Source organism: Labrus bergylta, chromosome 11 (assembly GCF_963930695.1).
Source record: "Labrus bergylta chromosome 11, fLabBer1.1, whole genome shotgun sequence".
Taxonomy (NCBI): domain Eukaryota; kingdom Metazoa; phylum Chordata; class Actinopteri; order Labriformes; family Labridae; genus Labrus; species Labrus bergylta.
In genome coordinates, this window is record NC_089205.1 from 127179 (window position 1) to 149611 (window position 22433).

Consider the following 22433-nt stretch of genomic DNA (forward strand, 5'->3'; position numbering starts at 1 on the left):
AAGATTTCGGCTTCAAAAAAGTTGAACATTTTCAAGAAAAGATTTCGACTTCAAAAAAGTTAAAAATTTTTATGAAGTATTTCGGCTTCAAAAAGTTGAAAATTTTCATGAAAAGATCTCGGCTTCAAAAAAGTTGAACATTTTCATGAAAAGATTTCGACTTCAAAAAAGTTGAAAATTTTCATGAAGTATTTCGGCTTCAAAAAAATGGAACATTTTCATGAAAAGATTTCGGCTTCCAAAAAGTTGAACATTTTCAAGAAAAGATTTCGGCTTCAAAAAAGTTGAAAATTTTTATGAAGTATTTCGGCTTCAAAAAAATGGAACATTTTCATGAAAAGATTTCGGCTTCAAAAAGTTGAAAATTTTCATGAAAAGATTTCGGCTTCAAAAAGTTGAAAATTTTCATGAAAAGATTTCGGCTTCAAAAAAGTTGACCATTTTCATGAAAAGAATTCGGCTTCAAAAAAGTAGAAAATTTTCATGAAAAGATTTTGGTTTGTAAAAGTTGAAAATTTTCATAAAAAAGATTTCGGCTTCAAAAAAGTTAAACATTTTCATGAAAAGATTTCGGCTTCAAAAAAGTTGAAAATTTTCATGAAGTATTTCGGCTTCAAAAAAGTCTAACATTTTCATGAAAAGATTTCGGCATCAAAAAAGTTGAACATTTTCATGAAAAGATTTCTGCTTCAAAAAAGTTTAAAATTTTCATGAAAAGATTTCGGTTTCATGAAGTTGAAAATTTTCATGAAAAGATTTCGGCTTCAAAAAGTTGAAAATTTTCATGAAAAGATTTCGGCTTCAAAAAAGTTGACCATTTTCATGAAAAGATTTTGGTTTCAAAAAGTTGAAAATTTTCATGAAAAGATTTCGGTTTCATGAAATTGAAAATTTTAATGAAAAGTTCTCGGCTTCAAAAAAGTTGAACATTTTCATGAAAAGATTTCGGCTTCAATAAAGTTGAAAATTTTCATGAAAAGATTTCGGCTTCAAAAAAGTTGAAAATTTTCATGAAAAGATTTTGGTTTCAAAAAGTTGAAAATTTTCATGAAAAGATTTCAGCTTCAAAAAGGTTGAAAACTTTCATGAACTATTTCGACTTCAAAAAAGTCGAAGATTTTCAAGAAAAGATTTTGGCTTCAAAAAAGTTGAAAATTTTCATGAAGTATTTCGGCTTCAAAAAAGTCTAAAATTTTCATGAAAAGATTTCGGCTTCAAAAAAGTTGAAAATTTTCATGAAAAGATTTCGGCTTCAAAAAGTTGAAAATTTTCATGAAAAGATTTCGGCTTCAAAAAGTTGAAAATTTTCATGAAGTATTTCGGCTTCAAAAAAATGGAACATTTTCATGAAAAGATTTCGGCTTCAAAAAAGTTGAAAATTTTCATTAAAAGATTTAGACTTCAGAAAAGTTGAATATTTTCATCAAGAATTTCGGCTTCAAAAAAGTCGAAGATTTTCATGAAAAGATTTCTGCTTCAAAAAAGTTGAAAATTTTCATGACAGGATTTTGGATTCAAAAAAGTTGAAAATTTTCATGAAAAGATTTCGGCTTCAAAAAAGTTGACCATTTTCATGAAAAGATTTCTGCATCAAAAAAGTTGAAAATTTACATGAAAAGATTTTGGTTTCAAAAAGTTGAAAATTTTCATGAAAAGATTTCGGCTTCAAAAAAGTTGAACATTTTCATGAAAAGATTTCTGCTTCAAAAAAGTTGAAAATTTTCATGAAAAGATTTTGGTTTGTAAAAGTTGAAAATTTTCATGAAAAAGATTTCTGCTTCAAAAAAGTTAAACATTTTCATGAAAAGATTTCGGCTTCTAAAAAGTTGAAGATTTTCATGAAAAGATCTCGGCTTCAAAAAAGTTGAACATTTTCATGAAAAGATTTCGGCTTCAAAAAAGTTGAACATTTTCATGAAAAGATTTCTGCTTCAAAAAAGTTGAAAATTTTCATGAAAAGATTTCGGCTTCAAAAAGTTTTAAATTTTCATGAAAAGATTTCTGCTTCAAAAAAGTTGAAAATTTTCATGAAAAGATTTAGGTTTCAAAAAAGTTGAAAATTTTCATGAAGTATTTCGGCTGCAAAGAAGTCTAACATTTTCATGAAAAGATTTCGGCATCAAAAAAGTTGAACATTTTCATGAAAAGATTTCTGCTTCAAAAAAGTTTAAAATTTTCATGAAAAGATTTCGGCTTCAAAAAGTTGAAAATTTTCATGAAAAGATTTCGGCTTCAAAAAGTTGAAAATTTTCATGAAAAGATTTCGACTTCAAAAAAGTTGACCATTTTCATGAAAAGATTTCGGCTTCAAAAAAGTTGAAAATTTTCATGAAAAGATTTCGACTTCAAAAAAGTTTAAGATTTTCATGAAAAGATTTCGGCTTCAAAAAGTTGAAAATTTTCATGAAAAGATTTCGGCTTCAAAAAAGTTGAAAATTTTCATGAAGTATTTCGGCTTCAAAAAAATGGAACATTTTCATGAAAAGATTTCGGCTTCAAAAAAGTTGAACATTTTCAAGAAAAGATTTCGGCTTCAAAAAAGTTAAAAATTTTTATGAAGTATTTCGGCTTCAAAAAGTTGAAAATTTTCATGAAAAGATCTCGGCTTCAAAAAAGTTGAACATTTTCATGAAAAGATTTCGACTTCAAAAAAGTTGAAAATTTTCATGAAGTATTTCGGCTTCAAAAAAATGGAACATTTTCATGAAAAGATTTCGGCTTCAAAAAAGTTGAACATTTTCATGAAAAGATTTCGGCTTCAAAAAAGTTGAAAATTTTCATGAAGTATTTCGGCTTCAAAAAAATGTAACATTTTCATGAAAAGATTTCGGCTTCAAAAAAGTTGAACATTTTCATGAAAAGATCTCGGCTTCAAAAAAGTTGAACATTTTCATAAAAAGATTTCGGCTTCAAAAAAGTTGAAAATTTTCATTAAAAGATTTAGACTTCAAAAAAGTTGAATATTTTCATCAAGAAATTCGGCTTCAAAAAAGTCGAAGATTTTCATGAAAAGATTTCTGCTTCAAAAAAGTTGGAAATTTACATGAAAAGATTTCGACTTCAAAAAAGTTGAACATTTTCATGAAAAGATTTCTGCTTCAAAAAAGTTGAAAATTTTCATGAAAAGATTTAGGTTTCAAAAAAGTTGAAAATTTTCATGAAGTATTTCGGCTGCAAAAAAGTCTAACATTTTCATGAAAAGATTTCGGCATCAAAAAAGTCTAAGATTTTCATGAAAAGATTTCTGCTTCAAAAAAGTTTAAAATTTTCATGAAAAGATTTCGGCTTCAAAAAGTTGAAAATTTTCATGAAAAGATTTCGACTTCAAAAAGTTGAAAATTTTCATGAAAAGATTTCGACTTCAAAAAAGTTGAACATTTTCATGAAAAGATTTCTGCTTCAAAAAAGTTGAAAATTTTCATGAAAAGATTTTGGTTTGTAAAAGTTGAAAATTTTCATGAAAAAGATTTCTGCTTCAAAAAAGTTAAACATTTTCATGAAAAGATTTCGGCTTCTAAAAAGTTGAAAATTTTCATGAAAAGATCTCGGCTTCAAAAAAGTTGAACATTTTCATGAAAAGATTTCGGCTTCAAAAAAGTTGAACATTTTCATGAAAAGATTTCTGCTTCAAAAAAGTTGAAAATTTTCATGAAAAGATTTCGGCTTCAAAAAGTTTTAAATTTTCATGAAAAGATTTCTGCTTCAAAAAAGTTGGAAATTTACATGAAAAGATTTCGACTTCAAAAAAGTTGAACATTTTCATGAAAAGATTTCTGCTTCAAAAAAGTTGAAAATTTTCATGAAGTATTTCGGCTTCAAAAAAATGGAACATTTTCATGAAAAGATTTCGGCTTCAAAAAAGTTGAACATTTTCAAGAAAAGATTTCGGCTTCAAAAAAGTTGAAAATTTTTATGAAGTATTTCGGCTTCAAAAAAATGGAACATTTTCATGAAAAGATTTCGGCTTCAAAAAAGTTGAAAATTTTCATGAAAAGATTTCGGTTTCAAAAAGTTGAAAATTTTCATGAAAAGATCTCGGCTTCAAAAAAGTTGAACATTTTCATGAAAAGATTTCGGCTTCAAAAAAGTTGAAAATTTTCATGAAAAGATTTCGGCTTCAAAAAAGTTGACCATTTTCATGAAAAGATTTCGGCTTCAAAAAAGTTGAACATTTTCATGAAAAGATTTCGGCTTCAAAAAAGTTGAAAATTTTCATGAAGTATTTCGGCTTCAAAAAAATGTAACATTTTCATGAAAAGATTTCGGCTTCAAAAAAGTTGAACATTTTCATGAAAAGATCTCGGCTTCAAAAAAGTTGAACATTTTCATAAAAAGATTTCGGCTTCAAAAAAGTTGAAAATTTTCATTAAAAGATTTAGACTTCAAAAAAGTTGAATATTTTCATCAAGAAATTCGGCTTCAAAAAAGTCGAAGATTTTCATGAAAAGATTTCTGCTTCAAAAAAGTTGAAAATTTTCATGACAGGATTTTGGCTTCAAAAAAGTTGAAAATTTTCATGAAAAGATTTCGGCTTCAAAAAAGTTGACCATTTTCATGAAAAGATTTCTGCATCAAAAAAGTTGAAAATTTACATGAAAAGATTTTGGTTTCAAAAAGTTGAAAATTTTCATGAAAAGATTTCGGCTTCAAAAAAGTTGAACATTTTCATGAAAAGATTTCTGCTTCAAAAAAGTAGAACATTTTCATGAAAAGATTTTGGTTTGTAAAAGTTGAAAATTTTCATAAAAAAGATTTCGGCTTCAAAAAAGTTAAACATTTTCATGAAAAGATTTCGGCTTCAAAAAAGTTGAAAATTTTCATGAAGTATTTCGGCTTCAAAAAAATGTAACATTTTCATGAAAAGATTTCGGCTTCAAAAAAGTTGAACATTTTCATGAAAAGATTTCTGCTTCAAAAAAGTTGAAAATTTACATGAAAAGATTTCGACTTCAAAAAAGTCTAAGATTTTCATGAAAAGATTTCTGCTTCAAAAAATTTGAAAATTTACATGAAAAGATTTCGACTTCAAAAAAGTCTAAGATTTTCATGAAAAGATTTCGGCTTCAAAAAAGTTGAAAATTTTCATGAAAAGATTTCGGCTTCAAAAAAGTTGACCATTTTCATGAAAAGATTTCGGCTTCAAAAAAGTTGAAAATTTTCATGAAAAGATCTCGGCTTCAAAAAAGTTGACCATTTTCATGAAAAGATTTCGGCTTCAAAAAAGTTGACCATTTTCATGAAAAGATTTCGGCTTCAAAAAAGTTGAAAATTTTCATGAAAAGATTTCGGTTTCAAAAAGTTGAAAATTTTCATGAAAAGATCTCGGCTTCAAAAAAGTTGAACATTTTCATGAAAAGATTTCGGCTTCAAAAAAGTTGAAAATTTTCATGAAAAGATTTCGGCTTCAAAAAAGTTGACCATTTTCATGAAAAGATTTCTGCTTCAAAAAAGTTGAACATTTTCATGAAAAGATTTCGGCTTCAAAAAAGTTGAAAATATTCATGAAGTATTTCGGCTTCAAAAAAATGTAACATTTTCATGAAAAGATTTCGGCTTCAAAAAAGTTGAACATTTTCATGAAAAGATTTCTGCTTCAAAAAAGTTGAAAATTTTCATGAAAAGATTTCGGCTTCAAAAAGTTTTAAATTTTCATGAAAAGATTTCGGCTTCAAAAAAGTTGACCATTTTCATGAAAAGATTTCGGCTTCAAAAAAGTTGACCATTTTCATGAAAAGATTTCGGCTTCAAAAAAGTTGAAAATTTTCATGAAAAGATTTCGGTTTCAAAAAGTTGAAAATTTTCATGAAAAGATCTCGGCTTCAAAAAAGTTGAACATTTTCATGAAAAGATTTCGGCTTCAAAAAAGTTGAAAATTTTCATGAAAAGATTTCGGCTTCAAAAAAGTTGACCATTTTCATGAAAAGATTTCGGCTTCAAAAAAGTTGAACATTTTCATGAAAAGATTTCGGCTTCAAAAAAGTTGAAAATTTTCATGAAGTATTTCGGCTTCAAAAAAATGTAACATTTTCATGAAAAGATTTCGGCTTCAAAAAAGTTGAACATTTTCATGAAAAGATTTCTGCTTCAAAAAAGTTGAAAATTTTCATGAAAAGATTTCGGCTTCAAAAAAGTTGAAAATTTTCATGAAAAGATTTCGGCTTCAAAAAAGTTGAAGATTTTCATGAAAAGATTTCGACTTCAAAAAAGTCCAAGATTTTCATGAAAAGATCTCGGCTTCAAAAAAGTTGAAAATTTTCATGAAAAGATTTCGGCTTCAAAAAAGTTGAAAATTTTCATGAAAAGATTTAGGTTTCAAAAAAGTTGAAAATTTTCATGAAGTATTTTGGCTTCAAAAAAGTCTAACATTTTCATGAAAAGATTTCGGCATCAAAAAAGTTGAACATTTTCATGAAAAGATTTCGGCTTCAAAAAGTTGAAAATTTTCATGAAAAGATTTCGGCTTCAAAAAGTTGAAAATTTTCATGAAAAGATTTCGACTTCAAAAAAGTTTAAGATTTTCATGAAAAGATTTCGGCTTCAAAAAGTTGAAAATTTTCATGAAAAGATTTCGACTTCAAAAAAGTCTAAGATTTTCATGAAAATATTTCGGCTTCAAAAAAGTTGACCATTTTCATGAAAAGATTTCGGCTTCAAAAAAGTTGAAAATTTTCATGAAAAGTTCACGGCTTCAAAAAAGTTGAACATTTTCATGAAAAGATTTCGGCTTCAAAAAAGTTGAAAATTTTCATGAAAAGATTTAGGTTTCAAAAAAGTTGAAAATTTTCATGAAGTATTTCGGCTGCAAAAAAGTCTAACATTTTCATGAAAAGATTTCGGCATCAAAAAAGTTGAACATTTTCATGAAAAGATTTCTGCTTCAAAAAAGTTTAAAATTTTCATGAAAAGATTTCGGCTTCAAAAAGTTGAAAATTTTCATGAAAAGATTTCGGCTTCAAAAAGTTGAAAATTTTAATGAAAAGATTTCGACTTCAAAAAAGTTGACCATTTTCATGAAAAGATTTCGGCTTCAAAAAAGTTGAAAATTTTCATGAAGTATTTCGGCTTCAAAAAAATGGAACATTTTCATGAAAAGATTTCGGCTTCAAAAAAGTTGAACATTTTCAAGAAAAGATTTCGGCTTCAAAAAAGTTGAAAATTTTCATTAAAAGATTTAGACTTCAAAAAAGTTGAATATTTTCATCAAGAAATTCGGCTTCAAAAAAGTCGAAGATTTTCATGAAAAGATTTCTGCTTCAAAAAAGTTGAAAATTTTCATGACAGGATTTTGGCTTCAAAAAAGTTGAAAATTTTCATGAAAAGATTTCGGCTTCAAAAAAGTTGACCATTTTCATGAAAAGATTTCTGCATCAAAAAAGTTGAAAATTTACATGAAAAGATTTTGGTTTCAAAAAGTTGAAAATTTTCATGAAAAGATTTCGGCTTCAAAAAAGTTGAACATTTTCATGAAAAGATTTCTGCTTCAAAAAAGTAGAACATTTTCATGAAAAGATTTTGGTTTGTAAAAGTTGAAAATTTTCATAAAAAAGATTTCGGCTTCAAAAAAGTTAAACATTTTCATGAAAAGATTTCTGCTTCAAAAAAGTTGAAAATTTTCATGAAGTATTTCGGCTTCAAAAAAATGTAACATTTTCATGAAAAGATTTCTGCTTCAAAAAAGTTGAAAATTTACATGAAAAGATTTCGACTTCAAAAAAGTCTAAGATTTTCATGAAAAGATTTCTGCTTCAAAAAATTTGAAAATTTACATGAAAAGATTTCGACTTCAAAAAAGTCTAAGATTTTCATGAAAAGATTTCGGCTTCAAAAAAGTTGAAAATTTTCATGAAAAGATTTCGGCTTCAAAAAAGTTGACCATTTTCATGAAAAGATTTCGGCTTCAAAAAAGTTGAAAATTTTCATGAAAAGATCTCGGCTTCAAAAAAGTTGACCATTTTCATGAAAAGATTTCGGCTTCAAAAAAGTTGACCATTTTCATGAAAAGATTTCGGCTTCAAAAAAGTTGAAAATTTTCATGAAAAGATTTCGGTTTCAAAAAGTTGAAAATTTTCATGAAAAGATCTCGGCTTCAAAAAAGTTGAACATTTTCATGAAAAGATTTCGGCTTCAAAAAAGTTGAAAATTTTCATGAAAAGATTTCGGCTTCAAAAAAGTTGACCATTTTCATGAAAAGATTTCTGCTTCAAAAAAGTTGAACATTTTCATGAAAAGATTTCGGCTTCAAAAAAGTTGAAAATTTTCATGAAGTATTTCGGCTTCAAAAAAATGTAACATTTTCATGAAAAGATTTCGGCTTCAAAAAAGTTGAACATTTTCATGAAAAGATTTCTGCTTCAAAAAAGTTGAAAATTTTCATGAAAAGATTTCGGCTTCAAAAAGTTTTAAATTTTCATGAAAAGATTTCGGCTTCAAAAAAGTTGACCATTTTCATGAAAAGATTTCGGCTTCAAAAAAGTTGACCATTTTCATGAAAAGATTTCGGCTTCAAAAAAGTTGAAAATTTTCATGAAAAGATTTCGGTTTCAAAAAGTTGAAAATTTTCATGAAAAGATCTCGGCTTCAAAAAAGTTGAACATTTTCATGAAAAGATTTCGGCTTCAAAAAAGTTGAAAATTTTCATGAAAAGATTTCGGCTTCAAAAAAGTTGACCATTTTCATGAAAAGATTTCGGCTTCAAAAAAGTTGAACATTTTCATGAAAAGATTTCGGCTTCAAAAAAGTTGAAAATTTTCATGAAGTATTTCGGCTTCAAAAAAATGTAACATTTTCATGAAAAGATTTCGGCTTCAAAAAAGTTGAACATTTTCATGAAAAGATTTCTGCTTCAAAAAAGTTGAAAATTTTCATGAAAAGATTTCGGCTTCAAAAAAGTTGAAAATTTTCATGAAAAGATTTCGGCTTCAAAAAAGTTGAAGATTTTCATGAAAAGATTTCGACTTCAAAAAAGTCCAAGATTTTCATGAAAAGATCTCGGCTTCAAAAAAGTTGAAAATTTTCATGAAAAGATTTCGGCTTCAAAAAAGTTGAAAATTTTCATGAAAAGATTTAGGTTTCAAAAAAGTTGAAAATTTTCATGAAGTATTTTGGCTTCAAAAAAGTCTAACATTTTCATGAAAAGATTTCGGCATCAAAAAAGTTGAACATTTTCATGAAAAGATTTCGGCTTCAAAAAGTTGAAAATTTTCATGAAAAGATTTCGGCTTCAAAAAGTTGAAAATTTTCATGAAAAGATTTCGACTTCAAAAAAGTTTAAGATTTTCATGAAAAGATTTCGGCTTCAAAAAGTTGAAAATTTTCATGAAAAGATTTCGACTTCAAAAAAGTCTAAGATTTTCATGAAAATATTTCGGCTTCAAAAAAGTTGACCATTTTCATGAAAAGATTTCGGCTTCAAAAAAGTTGAAAATTTTCATGAAAAGTTCACGGCTTCAAAAAAGTTGAACATTTTCATGAAAAGATTTCGGCTTCAAATAAGTTGAAAATTTTCATGAAAAGATTTAGGTTTCAAAAAAGTTGAAAATTTTCATGAAGTATTTCGGCTGCAAAAAAGTCTAACATTTTCATGAAAAGATTTCGGCATCAAAAAAGTTGAACATTTTCATGAAAAGATTTCTGCTTCAAAAAAGTTTAAAATTTTCATGAAAAGATTTCGGCTTCAAAAAGTTGAAAATTTTCATGAAAAGATTTCGGCTTCAAAAAGTTGAAAATTTTAATGAAAAGATTTCGACTTCAAAAAAGTTGACCATTTTCATGAAAAGATTTCGGCTTCAAAAAAGTTGAAAATTTTCATGAAGTATTTCGGCTTCAAAAAAATGGAACATTTTCATGAAAAGATTTCGGCTTCAAAAAAGTTGAACATTTTCAAGAAAAGATTTCGGCTTCAAAAAAGTTAAAAATTTTTATGAAGTATTTCGGCTTCAAAAAGTTGAAAATTTTCATGAAAAGATCTCGGCTTCAAAAAAGTTGAACATTTTCATGAAAAGATTTCGACTTCAAAAAAGTTGAAAATTTTCATGAAGTATTTCGGCTTTAAAAAAATGGAACATTTTCATGAAAAGATTTCGGCTTCAAAAAAGTTGAACATTTTCAAGAAAAGATTTCGGCTTCAAAAAAGTTGAAAATTTTTATGAAGTATTTCGGCTTCAAAAAAATGGAACATTTTCATGAAAAGATTTCGGCTTCAAAAAAGTTGAAAATTTTCATGAAAAGATTTCGGTTTCAAAAAGTTGAAAATTTTCATGAAAAGATCTCGGCTTCAAAAAAGTTGAACATTTTCATAAAAAGATTTCGTCTTCAAAAAAGTTGAAAATTTTCATTAAAAGATTTAGACTTCAAAAAAGTTGAATATTTTCATCAAGAAATTCGGCTTCAAAAAAGTCGAAGATTTTCATGAAAAGATTTCTGCTTCAAAAAAGTTGAAAATTTTCATGAAAAGATTTCGGCTTCAAAAAGTTGAAAATTTTCATGAAAAGATTTCGGCTTCAAAAAGTTGAAAATTTTCATGAAAAGATTTCGACTTCAAAAAAGTTGAACATTTTCATGAAAAGATTTCTGCTTCAAAAAAGTTGAAAATTTTCATGAAAAGATTTTGTTTTGTAAAAGTTGAAAATTTTCATGAAAAGATCTCGGCTTCAAAAAAGTTGAACATTTTCATGAAAAGATTTCGGCTTCAAAAAAGTTGAACATTTTCATGAAAAGATTTCTGCTTCAAAAAAGTTGAAAATTTTCATGAAAAGATTTCGGCTTCAAAAAGTTTTAAATTTTCATGAAAAGATTTCTGCTTCAAAAAAGTTGGAAATTTACATGAAAAGATTTCGACTTCAAAAAAGTTGAACATTTTCATGAAAAGATTTCTGCTTCAAAAAAGTTTAAGATTTTCATGAAAAGATTTCGGCTTCAAAAAGTTGAAAATTTTCATGAAAAGATTTCGGCTTCAAAAAAGTTGAAAATTTTCATGAAGTATTTCGGCTTCAAAAAAATGGAACATTTTCATGAAAAGATTTCGGCTTCAAAAAAGTTGAACATTTTCAAGAAAAGATTTCGGCTTCAAAAAAGTTAAAAATTTTTATGAAGTATTTCGGCTTCAAAAAGTTGAAAATTTTCATGAAAAGATCTCGGCTTCAAAAAAGTTGAAAATTTTCATGAAAAGATTTCGACTTCAAAAAAGTTGAAAATTTTCATGAAGTATTTCGGCTTCAAAAAAATGGAACATTTTCATGAAAAGATTTCGGCTTCAAAAAAGTTGAACATTTTCAAGAAAAGATTTCGGCTTCAAAAAAGTTGAAAATTTTTATGAAGTATTTCGGCTTCAAAAAAATGGAACATTTTCATGAAAAGATTTCGGCTTCAAAAAAGTTGAAAATTTTCATGAAAAGATTTCGGTTTCAAAAAGTTGAAAATTTTCATGAAAAGATCTCGGCTTCAAAAAAGTTGAACATTTTCATGAAAAGATTTCGGCTTCAAAAAAGTTGAAAATTTTCATGAAAAGATTTCGGCTTCAAAAAAGTTGACCATTTTCATGAAAAGATTTCGGCTTCAAAAAAGTTGAACATTTTCATGAAAAGATTTCGGCTTCAAAAAAGTTGAAAATTTTCATGAAGTATTTCGGCTTCAAAAAAATGTAACATTTTCATGAAAAGATTTCGGCTTCAAAAAAGTTGAACATTTTCATGAAAAGATCTCGGCTTCAAAAAAGTTGAACATTTTCATAAAAAGATTTCGGCTTCAAAAAAGTTGAAAATTTTCATTAAAAGATTTAGACTTCAAAAAAGTTGAATATTTTCATCAAGAAATTCGGCTTCAAAAAAGTCGAAGATTTTCATGAAAAGATTTCTGCTTCAAAAAAGTTGAAAATTTTCATGACAGGATTTTGGCTTCAAAAAAGTTGAAAATTTTCATGAAAAGATTTCGGCTTCAAAAAAGTTGACCATTTTCATGAAAAGATTTCTGCATCAAAAAAGTTGAAAATTTACATGAAAAGATTTTGGTTTCAAAAAGTTGAAAATTTTCATGAAAAGATTTCGGCTTCAAAAAAGTTGAACATTTTCATGAAAAGATTTCTGCTTCAAAAAAGTAGAACATTTTCATGAAAAGATTTTGGTTTGTAAAAGTTGAAAATTTTCATAAAAAAGATTTCGGCTTCAAAAAAGTTAAACATTTTCATGAAAAGATTTCGGCTTCAAAAAAGTTGAAAATTTTCATGAAGTATTTCGGCTTCAAAAAAATGTAACATTTTCATGAAAAGATTTCGGCTTCAAAAAAGTTGAACATTTTCATGAAAAGATTTCTGCTTCAAAAAAGTTGAAAATTTACATGAAAAGATTTCGACTTCAAAAAAGTCTAAGATTTTCATGAAAAGATTTCTGCTTCAAAAAATTTGAAAATTTACATGAAAAGATTTCGACTTCAAAAAAGTCTAAGATTTTCATGAAAAGATTTCGGCTTCAAAAAAGTTGAAAATTTTCATGAAAAGATTTCGGCTTCAAAAAAGTTGACCATTTTCATGAAAAGATTTCGGCTTCAAAAAAGTTGAAAATTTTCATGAAAAGATCTCGGCTTCAAAAAAGTTGAACATTTTCATGAAAAGATTTCGGCTTCAAAAAAGTTGAACATTTTGATGAAAAGATTTCGGCTTCAAAAAAGTTGAACATTTTCATGAAAAGATTTCTGCTTCAAAAAAGTTGAAAATTTTCATGAAAAGATTTCGGCTTCAAAAAGTTTTAAATTTTCATGAAAAGATTTCGGCTTCAAAAAAGTTGAAAATTTTCATGAAAAGATTTCGGCTTCAAAAAGTTTTAAATTTTCATGAAAAGATTTCGGCTTCAAAAAAGTTGACCATTTTCATGAAAAGATTTCGGCTTCAAAAAAGTTGACCATTTTCATGAAAAGATTTCGGCTTCAAAAAAGTTGAAAATTTTCATGAAAAGATTTCGGTTTCAAAAAGTTGAAAATTTTCATGAAAAGATCTCGGCTTCAAAAAAGTTGAACATTTTCATGAAAAGATTTCGGCTTCAAAAAAGTTGAAAATTTTCATGAAAAGATTTCGGCTTCAAAAAAGTTGACCATTTTCATGAAAAGATTTCTGCTTCAAAAAAGTTGAACATTTTCATGAAAAGATTTCGGCTTCAAAAAAGTTGAAAATTTTCATGAAGTATTTCGGCTTCAAAAAAATGTAACATTTTCATGAAAAGATTTCGGCTTCAAAAAAGTTGAACATTTTCATGAAAAGATTTCTGCTTCAAAAAAGTTGAAAATTTTCATGAAAAGATTTCGGCTTCAAAAAGTTTTAAATTTTCATGAAAAGATTTCGGCTTCAAAAAAGTTGACCATTTTCATGAAAAGATTTCGGCTTCAAAAAAGTTGACCATTTTCATGAAAAGATTTCGGCTTCAAAAAAGTTGAAAATTTTCATGAAAAGATTTCGGTTTCAAAAAGTTGAAAATTTTCATGAAAAGATCTCGGCTTCAAAAAAGTTGAACATTTTCATGAAAAGATTTCGGCTTCAAAAAAGTTGAAAATTTTCATGAAAAGATTTCGGCTTCAAAAAAGTTGACCATTTTCATGAAAAGATTTCGGCTTCAAAAAAGTTGAACATTTTCATGAAAAGATTTCGGCTTCAAAAAAGTTGAAAATTTTCATGAAGTATTTCGGCTTCAAAAAAATGTAACATTTTCATGAAAAGATTTCGGCTTCAAAAAAGTTGAACATTTTCATGAAAAGATTTCTGCTTCAAAAAAGTTGAAAATTTTCATGAAAAGATTTCGGCTTCAAAAAAGTTGAAGATTTTCATGAAAAGATTTCGACTTCAAAAAAGTCCAAGATTTTCATGAAAATATTTAGGCTTCAAAAAAGTTGACCATTTTCATGAAAAGATTTCGGCTTCAAAAAAGTTGAAAATTTTCATGAAAAGATCTCGGCTTCAAAAAAGTTGAAAATTTTCATGAAAAGATTTCGGCTTCAAAAAAGTTGAAAATTTTCATGAAAAGATTTAGGTTTCAAAAAAGTTGAAAATTTTCATGAAGTATTTTGGCTTCAAAAAAGTCTAACATTTTCATGAAAAGATTTCGGCATCAAAAAAGTTGAACATTTTCATGAAAAGATTTCGGCTTCAAAAAGTTGAAAATTTTCATGAAAAGATTTCGGCTTCAAAAAGTTGAAAATTTTCATGAAAAGATTTCGACTTCAAAAAAGTTTAAGATTTTCATGAAAAGATTTCGGCTTCAAAAAGTTGAAAATTTTCATGAAAAGATTTCGACTTCAAAAAAGTCTAAGATTTTCATGAAAATATTTCGGCTTCAAAAAAGTTGACCATTTTCATGAAAAGATTTCGGCTTCAAAAAAGTTGAAAATTTTCATGAAAAGTTCACGGCTTCAAAAAAGTTGAACATTTTCATGAAAAGATTTCGGCTTCAAAAAAGTTGAAAATTTTCATGAAAAGATTTAGGTTTCAAAAAAGTTGAAAATTTTCATGAAGTATTTCGGCTGCAAAAAAGTCTAACATTTTCATGAAAAGATTTCGGCATCAAAAAAGTTGAACATTTTCATGAAAAGATTTCTGCTTCAAAAAAGTTTAAAATTTTCATGAAAAGATTTCGGCTTCAAAAAGTTGAAAATTTTCATGAAAAGATTTCGGCTTCAAAAAGTTGAAAATTTTAATGAAAAGATTTCGACTTCAAAAAAGTTGACCATTTTCATGAAAAGATTTCGGCTTCAAAAAAGTTGAAAATTTTCATGAAGTATTTCGGCTTCAAAAAAATGGAACATTTTCATGAAAAGATTTCGGCTTCAAAAAAGTTGAACATTTTCAAGAAAAGATTTCGGCTTCAAAAAAGTTAAAAATTTTTATGAAGTATTTCGGCTTCAAAAAGTTGAAAATTTTCATGAAAAGATCTCGGCTTCAAAAAAGTTGAACATTTTCATGAAAAGATTTCGACTTCAAAAAAGTTGAAAATTTTCATGAAGTATTTCGGCTTTAAAAAAATGGAACATTTTCATGAAAAGATTTCGGCTTCAAAAAAGTTGAACATTTTCAAGAAAAGATTTCGGCTTCAAAAAAGTTGAAAATTTTTATGAAGTATTTCGGCTTCAAAAAAATGGAACATTTTCATGAAAAGATTTCGGCTTCAAAAAAGTTGAAAATTTTCATGAAAAGATTTCGGTTTCAAAAAAGTTGAAAATTTTCATGAAAAGATCTCGGCTTCAAAAAAGTTGAACATTTTCATAAAAAGATTTCGGCTTCAAAAAAGTTGAAAATTTTCATTAAAAGATTTAGACTTCAAAAAAGTTGAATATTTTCATCAAGAAATTCGGCTTCAAAAAAGTCGAAGATTTTCATGAAAAGATTTCTGCTTCAAAAAAGTTGAAAATTTTCATGACAGGATTTTGGCTTCAAAAAAGTAGAAAATTTTCATGAAAAGATTTTGGTTTGTAAAAGTTGAAAATTTTCATAAAAAAGATTTCGGCTTCAAAAAAGTTGACCATTTTCATGAAAAGATTTCGGCTTCAAAAAAGTTGAACATTTTCATGAAAAGATTTCGGCTTCAAAAAAGTTGAAAATTTTCATGAAGTATTTCGGCTTCAAAAAAATGTAACATTTTCATGAAAAGATTTCGGCTTCAAAAAAGTTGAACATTTTCATGAAAAGATTTCTGCTTCAAAAAAGTTGAAAATTTTCATGAAAAGATTTCGGCTTCAAAAAAGTTGAAGATTTTCATGAAAAGATTTCGACTTCAAAAAAGTCCAAGATTTTCATGAAAATATTTCGGCTTCAAAAAAGTTGACCATTTTCATGAAAAGATTTCGGCTTCAAAAAAGTTGAAAATTTTCATGAAAAGATCTCGGCTTCAAAAAAGTTGAAAATTTTCATGAAAAGATTTCGGCTTCAAAAAAGTTGAAAATTTTCATGAAAAGATTTAGGTTTCAAAAAAGTTGAAAATTTTCATGAAGTATTTTGGCTTCAAAAAAGTCTAACATTTTCATGAAAAGATTTCGGCATCAAAAAAGTTGAACATTTTCATGAAAAGATTTCGGCTTCAAAAAGTTGAAAATTTTCATGAAAAGATTTCGGCTTCAAAAAGTTGAAAATTTTCATGAAAAGATTTCGACTTCAAAAAAGTTTAAGATTTTCATGAAAAGATTTCGGCTTCAAAAAGTTGAAAATTTTCATGAAAAGATTTCGACTTCAAAAAAGTCTAAGATTTTCATGAAAATATTTCGGCTTCAAAAAAGTTGACCATTTTCATGAAAAGATTTCGGCTTCAAAAAAGTTGAAAATTTTCATGAAAAGTTCACGGCTTCAAAAAAGTTGAACATTTTCATGAAAAGATTTCGGCTTCAAAAAAGTTGAAAATTTTCATGAAAAGATTTAGGTTTCAAAAAAGTTGAAAATTTTCATGAAGTATTTCGGCTGCAAAAAAGTCTAACATTTTCATGAAAAGATTTCGGCATCAAAAAAGTTGAACATTTTCATGAAAAGATTTCTGCTTCAAAAAAGTTTAAAATTTTCATGAAAAGATTTCGGCTTCAAAAAGTTGAAAATTTTCATGAAAAGATTTCGGCTTCAAAAAGTTGAAAATTTTAATGAAAAGATTTCGACTTCAAAAAAGTTGACCATTTTCATGAAAAGATTTCGGCTTCAAAAAAGTTGAAAATTTTCATGAAGTATTTCGGCTTCAAAAAAATGGAACATTTTCATGAAAAGATTTCGGCTTCAAAAAAGTTGAACATTTTCAAGAAAAGATTTCGGCTTCAAAAAAGTTAAAAATTTTTATGAAGTATTTCGGCTTCAAAAAGTTGAAAATTTTCATGAAAAGATCTCGGCTTCAAAAAAGTTGAACATTTTCATGAAAAGATTTCGACTTCAAAAAAGTTGAAAATTTTCATGAAAAGATTTCGACTTCAAAAAAGTAGAAAATTTTCAAGAAGTATTTCGGCTTCAAAAAAATGGAACATTTTCATGAAAAGATTTCGGCTTCAAAAAAGTTGAAAATTTTCATGAAAAGATTTCGGTTTCAAAAAGTTGAAAATTTTCATGAAAAGATCTCGGCTTCAAAAAAGTTGAACATTTTCATAAAAAGATTTCGGCTTCAAAAAAGTTGAAAATTTTCATTAAAAGATTTAGACTTCAAAAAAGTTGAATATTTTCATCAAGAAATTCGGCTTCAAAAAAGTCGAAGATTTTCATGAAAAGATTTCTGCTTCAAAAAAGTTGAAAATTTTCATGACAGGATTTTGGCTTCAAAAAAGTTGAAAATTTTCATGAAAAGATTTCGGCTTCAAAAAAGTTGACCATTTTCATGAAAAGATTTCTGCATCAAAAAAGTTGAAAATTTACATGAAAAGATTTTGGTTTCAAAAAGTTGAAAATTTTCATGAAAAGATTTCGGCTTCAAAAAAGTTGAACATTTTCATGAAAAGATTTCTGCTTCAAAAAAGTAGAAAATTTTCATGAAAAGATTTTGGTTTGTAAAAGTTGAAAATTTTCATAAAAAAGATTTCGGCTTCAAAAAAGTTAAACATTTTCATGAAAAGATTTCGGCTTTAAAAAAGTTGAAAATTTTCATGAAGTATTTCGGCTTCAAAAAAATGTAACATTTTCATGAAAAGATTTCGGCTTCAAAAAAGTTGAAAATTTTCATGAAAAGTTCACGGCTTCAAAAAAGTTGAACATTTTCATGAAAAGATTTCGGCTTCAAAAAAGTTGAAAATTTTCATGAAAAGATTTAGGTTTCAAAAAAGTTGAAAATTTTCATGAAGTATTTCGGCTGCAAAAAAGTCTAACATTTTCATGAAAAGATTTCGGCATCAAAAAAGTTGAACATTTTCATGAAAAGATTTCTGCTTCAAAAAAGTTGAAAATTTTCATGAAAAGATTTCGGCTTCAAAAAGTTGAAAATTTTCATGAAAAGATTTCGGCTTCAAAAAGTTGAAAATTTTCATGAAAAGATTTCGACTTCAAAAAAGTTGACCATTTTCATGAAAAGATTTCGGCTTCAAAAAAGTTGAACATTTTCATGAAAAGATTTCGGCTTCAAAAAAGTTGAAAATTTTCATGAAAAGATCTCGGCTTCAAAAAAGTTGAACATTTTCATGAAAAGATTTCGGCTTCAAAAAAGTTGAACATTTTGATGAAAAGATTTCGGCTTCAAAAAAGTTGAACATTTTCATGAAAAGATTTCTGCTTCAAAAAAGTTGAAAATTTTCATGAAAAGATTTCGGCTTCAAAAAGTTTTAAATTTTCATGAAAAGATTTCGGCTTCAAAAAAGTTGACCATTTTCATGAAAAGATTTCGGCATCAAAAAAGTTGACCATTTTCATGAAAAGATTTCGGCTTCAAAAAAGTTGAAAATTTTCATGAAAAGATTTCGGTTTCAAAAAGTTGAAAATTTTCATGAAAAGATTTCGGCTTCAAAAAAGTTGAACATTTTCATGAAAAGATTTCGGCTTCAAAAAAGTTGAAAATTTTCATGAAAAGATTTCGGCTTCAAAAAAGTTGACCATTTTCATGAAAAGATTTCGGCTTCAAAAAAGTTGAACATTTTCATGAAAAGATTTCGGCTTCAAAAAAGTTGAAAATTTTCATGAAGTATTTCGGCTTCAAAAAAATTTAACATTTTCATGAAAAGATTTCGGCTTCAAAAAAGTTGAACATTTTCATGAAAAGATTTCTGCTTCAAAAAAGTTGAAAATTTTCATGAAAAGATTTCGGCTTCAAAAAGTTTTGAATTTTCATGAAAAGATTTCGGCTTCAAAAAAGTTGACCATTTTCATGAAAAGATTTCGGCTTCAAAAAAGTTGACCATTTTCATGAAAAGATTTCGGCTTCAAAAAAGTTGAAAATTTTCATGAAAAGATTTCGGTTTCAAAAAGTTGAAAATTTTCATGAAAAGATCTCGGCTTCAAAAAAGTTGACCATTTTCATGAAAAGATTTCGGCTTCAAAAAAGTTGAACATTTTCATGAAAAGATTTCGGCTTCAAAAAAGTTGAAAATTTTCATGAAGTATTTCGGCTTCAAAAAAGTTGACCATTTTCATGAAAAGATTTCGGCTTCAAAAAAGTTGAAAATTTTCATGAAAAGATCTCGGCTTCAAAAAAGTTGAAAATTTTCATGAAAAGATTTCGGCTTCAAAAAAGTTGAAAATTTTCATGAAAAGATTTAGGTTTCAAAAAAGTTGAAAATTTTCATGAAGTATTTTGGCTTCAAAAAAGTCTAACATTTTCATGAAAAGATTTCGGCATCAAAAAAGTTGAACATTTTCATGAAAAGATTTCTGCTTCAAAAAAGTTTAAAATTTTCATGAAAAGATTTCGGCTTCAAAAAGTTGAAAATTTTCATGAAAAGATTTCGGCTTCAAAAAGTTGAAAATTTTCATGAAAAGATTTCGACTTCAAAAAAGTTTAAGATTTTCATGAAAAGATTTCGGCTTCAAAAAGTTGAAAATTTTCATGAAAAGATTTCGACTTCAAAAAAGTTGAAAATTTTCATGAAGTATTTCGGCTTCAAAAAAATGGAACATTTTCATGAAAAGATTTCGGCTTCAAAAAAGTTGAACATTTTCAAGAAAAGATTTCGGCTTCAAAAAAGTTGAAAATTTTTATGAAGTATTTCGGCTTCAAAAAAATGGAACATTTTCATGAAAAGATTTCGGCTTCAAAAAAGTTGAACATTTTCAAGAAAAGATTTCGGCTTCAAAAAAGTTGAAAATTTTTATGAAGTATTTCGGCTTCAAAAAAATGGAACATTTTCATGAAAAGATTTCGGCTTCAAAAAAGTTGAAAATTTTCATGAAATGATTTCTGCTTCAAAAAAGTTGAAAATTTACATGAAAAGATTCCGACTTCAAAAAAGTCTAAGATTTTCATGAAAAGATTTCTGCTTCAAAAAAGTTGAAAATTTTCATGAAAAGATTTCGGCTTCAAAAAGTTGAAAATTTTCATGAAAAGATTTCGGCTTCAAAAAGTTGAAAATTTTCATGAAAAGATTTCGGCTTCAAAAAAGTTGACCATTTTCATGAAAAGAATTCGGCTTCAAAAAAGTAGAAAATTTTCATGAAAAGATTTTGGTTTGTAAAAGTTGAAAATTTTCATAAAAAAGATTTCGGCTTCAAAAAAGTTAAACATTTTCATGAAAAGATTTCGGCTTCAAAAAAGTTGAAAATTTTCATGAAGTATTTCGGCTTCAAAAAAATGGAACATTTTCATGAAAAGATTTCGGCTTCAAAAAAGTTGAACATTTTCATGAAAAGATTTCTGCTTCAAAAAAGTTGAAAATTTTTCATGAAAAGATTTCGACTTCAAAAAAGTCTAAGATTTTCATGAAAAGATTTCTGCTTCAAAAAAGTTGAAAATTTACATGAAAAGATTTCGATTTCAAAAAAGTTGAAAATTTACATGAAAAGATTTCGACTTCAAAAAAGTCTAAGATTTTCATGAAAATATTTCGGCTTCAAAAAAGTTGAAAATTTTCATGAAAAGATTTCGGCTTCAAAAAAGTTGAAAATTTTCATGAAAAGATTTCGACTTCAAAAAAGTCTAAGATTTTCATGAAAAGATTTCTGCTTCAAAAAAGTTGAAAATTTACATGAAAAGATTTCGACTTCAAAAAAGTTGAAAATTTACATGAAAAGATTTCGACTTCAAAAAAGTCCAAGATTTTCATGAAAATATTTCGGCTTCAAAAAAGTTGACCATTTTCATGAAAAGATTTCGGCTTCAAAAAAGTTGAAAATTTTCATGAAAAGATCTCCGCTTCAAAAAAGTTGAACATTTTCATGAAAAGATTTCGGCTCCAAAAAAGTTGAAAATTTTCATGAAAAGATTTAGGTTTCAAAAAAGTTGAAAATTTTCATGAAGTATTTTGGCTTCAAAAAAGTCTAACATTTTCATGAAAAGATTTCGGCATCAAAAAAGTTGAACATTTTCATGAAAAGATTTCTGCTTCAAAAAAGTTTAAAATTTTCATGAAAAGATTTCGGCTTCAAAAAGTTGAAAATTTTCATGAAAAGATTTCGGCTTCAAAAAGTTGAAAATTTTCATGAAAAGATTTCGACTTCAAAAAAGTTTAAGATTTTCATGAAAAGATTTCGGCTTCAAAAAGTTGAAAATTTTCATGAAAAGATTTCGACTTCAAAAAAGTTGAAAATTTTCATGAAGTATTTCGGCTTCAAAAAAATGGAACATTTTCATGAAAAGATTTCGGCTTCAAAAAAGTTGAACATTTTCAAGAAAAGATTTCGGCTTCAAAAAAGTTGAAAATTTTTATGAAGTATTTCGGCTTCAAAAAAATGGAACATTTTCATGAAAAGATTTCGGCTTCAAAAAAGTTGAACATTTTCAAGAAAAGATTTCGGCTTCAAAAAAGTTGAAAATTTTTATGAAGTATTTCGGCTTCAAAAAAATGGAACATTTTCATGAAAAGATTTCGGCTTCAAAAAAGTTGAACATTTTCATGAAATGATTTCTGCTTCAAAAAAGTTGAAAATTTACATGAAAAGATTCCGACTTCAAAAAAGTCTAAGATTTTCATGAAAAGATTTCTGCTTCAAAAAAGTTGAAAATTTTCATGAAAAGATTTCGGCTTCAAAAAGTTGAAAATTTTCATGAAAAGATTTCGGCTTCAAAAAGTTGAAAATTTTCATGAAAAGATTTCGGCTTCAAAAAAGTTGACCATTTTCATGAAAAGAATTCGGCTTCAAAAAAGTAGAAAATTTTCATGAAAAGATTTTGGTTTGTAAAAGTTGAAAATTTTCATAAAAAAGATTTCGGCTTCAAAAAAGTTAAACATTTTCATGAAAAGATTTCGGCTTCAAAAAAGTTGAAAATTTTCATGAAGTATTTCGGCTTCAAAAAAATGGAACATTTTCATGAAAAGATTTCGGCTTCAAAAAAGTTGAACATTTTCATGAAAAGATTTCTGCTTCAAAAAAGTTGAAAATTTTTCATGAAAAGATTTCGACTTCAAAAAAGTTGAAAATTTACATGAAAAGATTTCGGCTTCAAAAAAGTTGAAAATTTTCATGAAAAGATTTCTGCTTCAAAAAAGTTGAAAATTTACATGAAAAGATTTCGACTTCAAAAAAGTTGAAAATTTACATGAAAAGATTTCGACTTCAAAAAAGTCTAAGATTTTCATGAAAATATTTCGGCTTCAAAAAAGTTGAAAATTTTCATGAAAAGATTTCGGCTTCAAAAAAGTTGAAAATTTTCATGAAAAGATTTCGACTTCAAAAAAGTCTAAGATTTTCATGAAAAGATTTCTGCTTCAAAAAAGTTGAAAATTTACATGAAAAGATTTCGACTTCAAAAAAGTTGAAAATTTACATGAAAAGATTTCGACTTCAAAAAAGTCCAAGATTTTCATGAAAATATTTCGGCTTCAAAAAAGTTGACCATTTTCATGAAAAGATTTCGGCATCA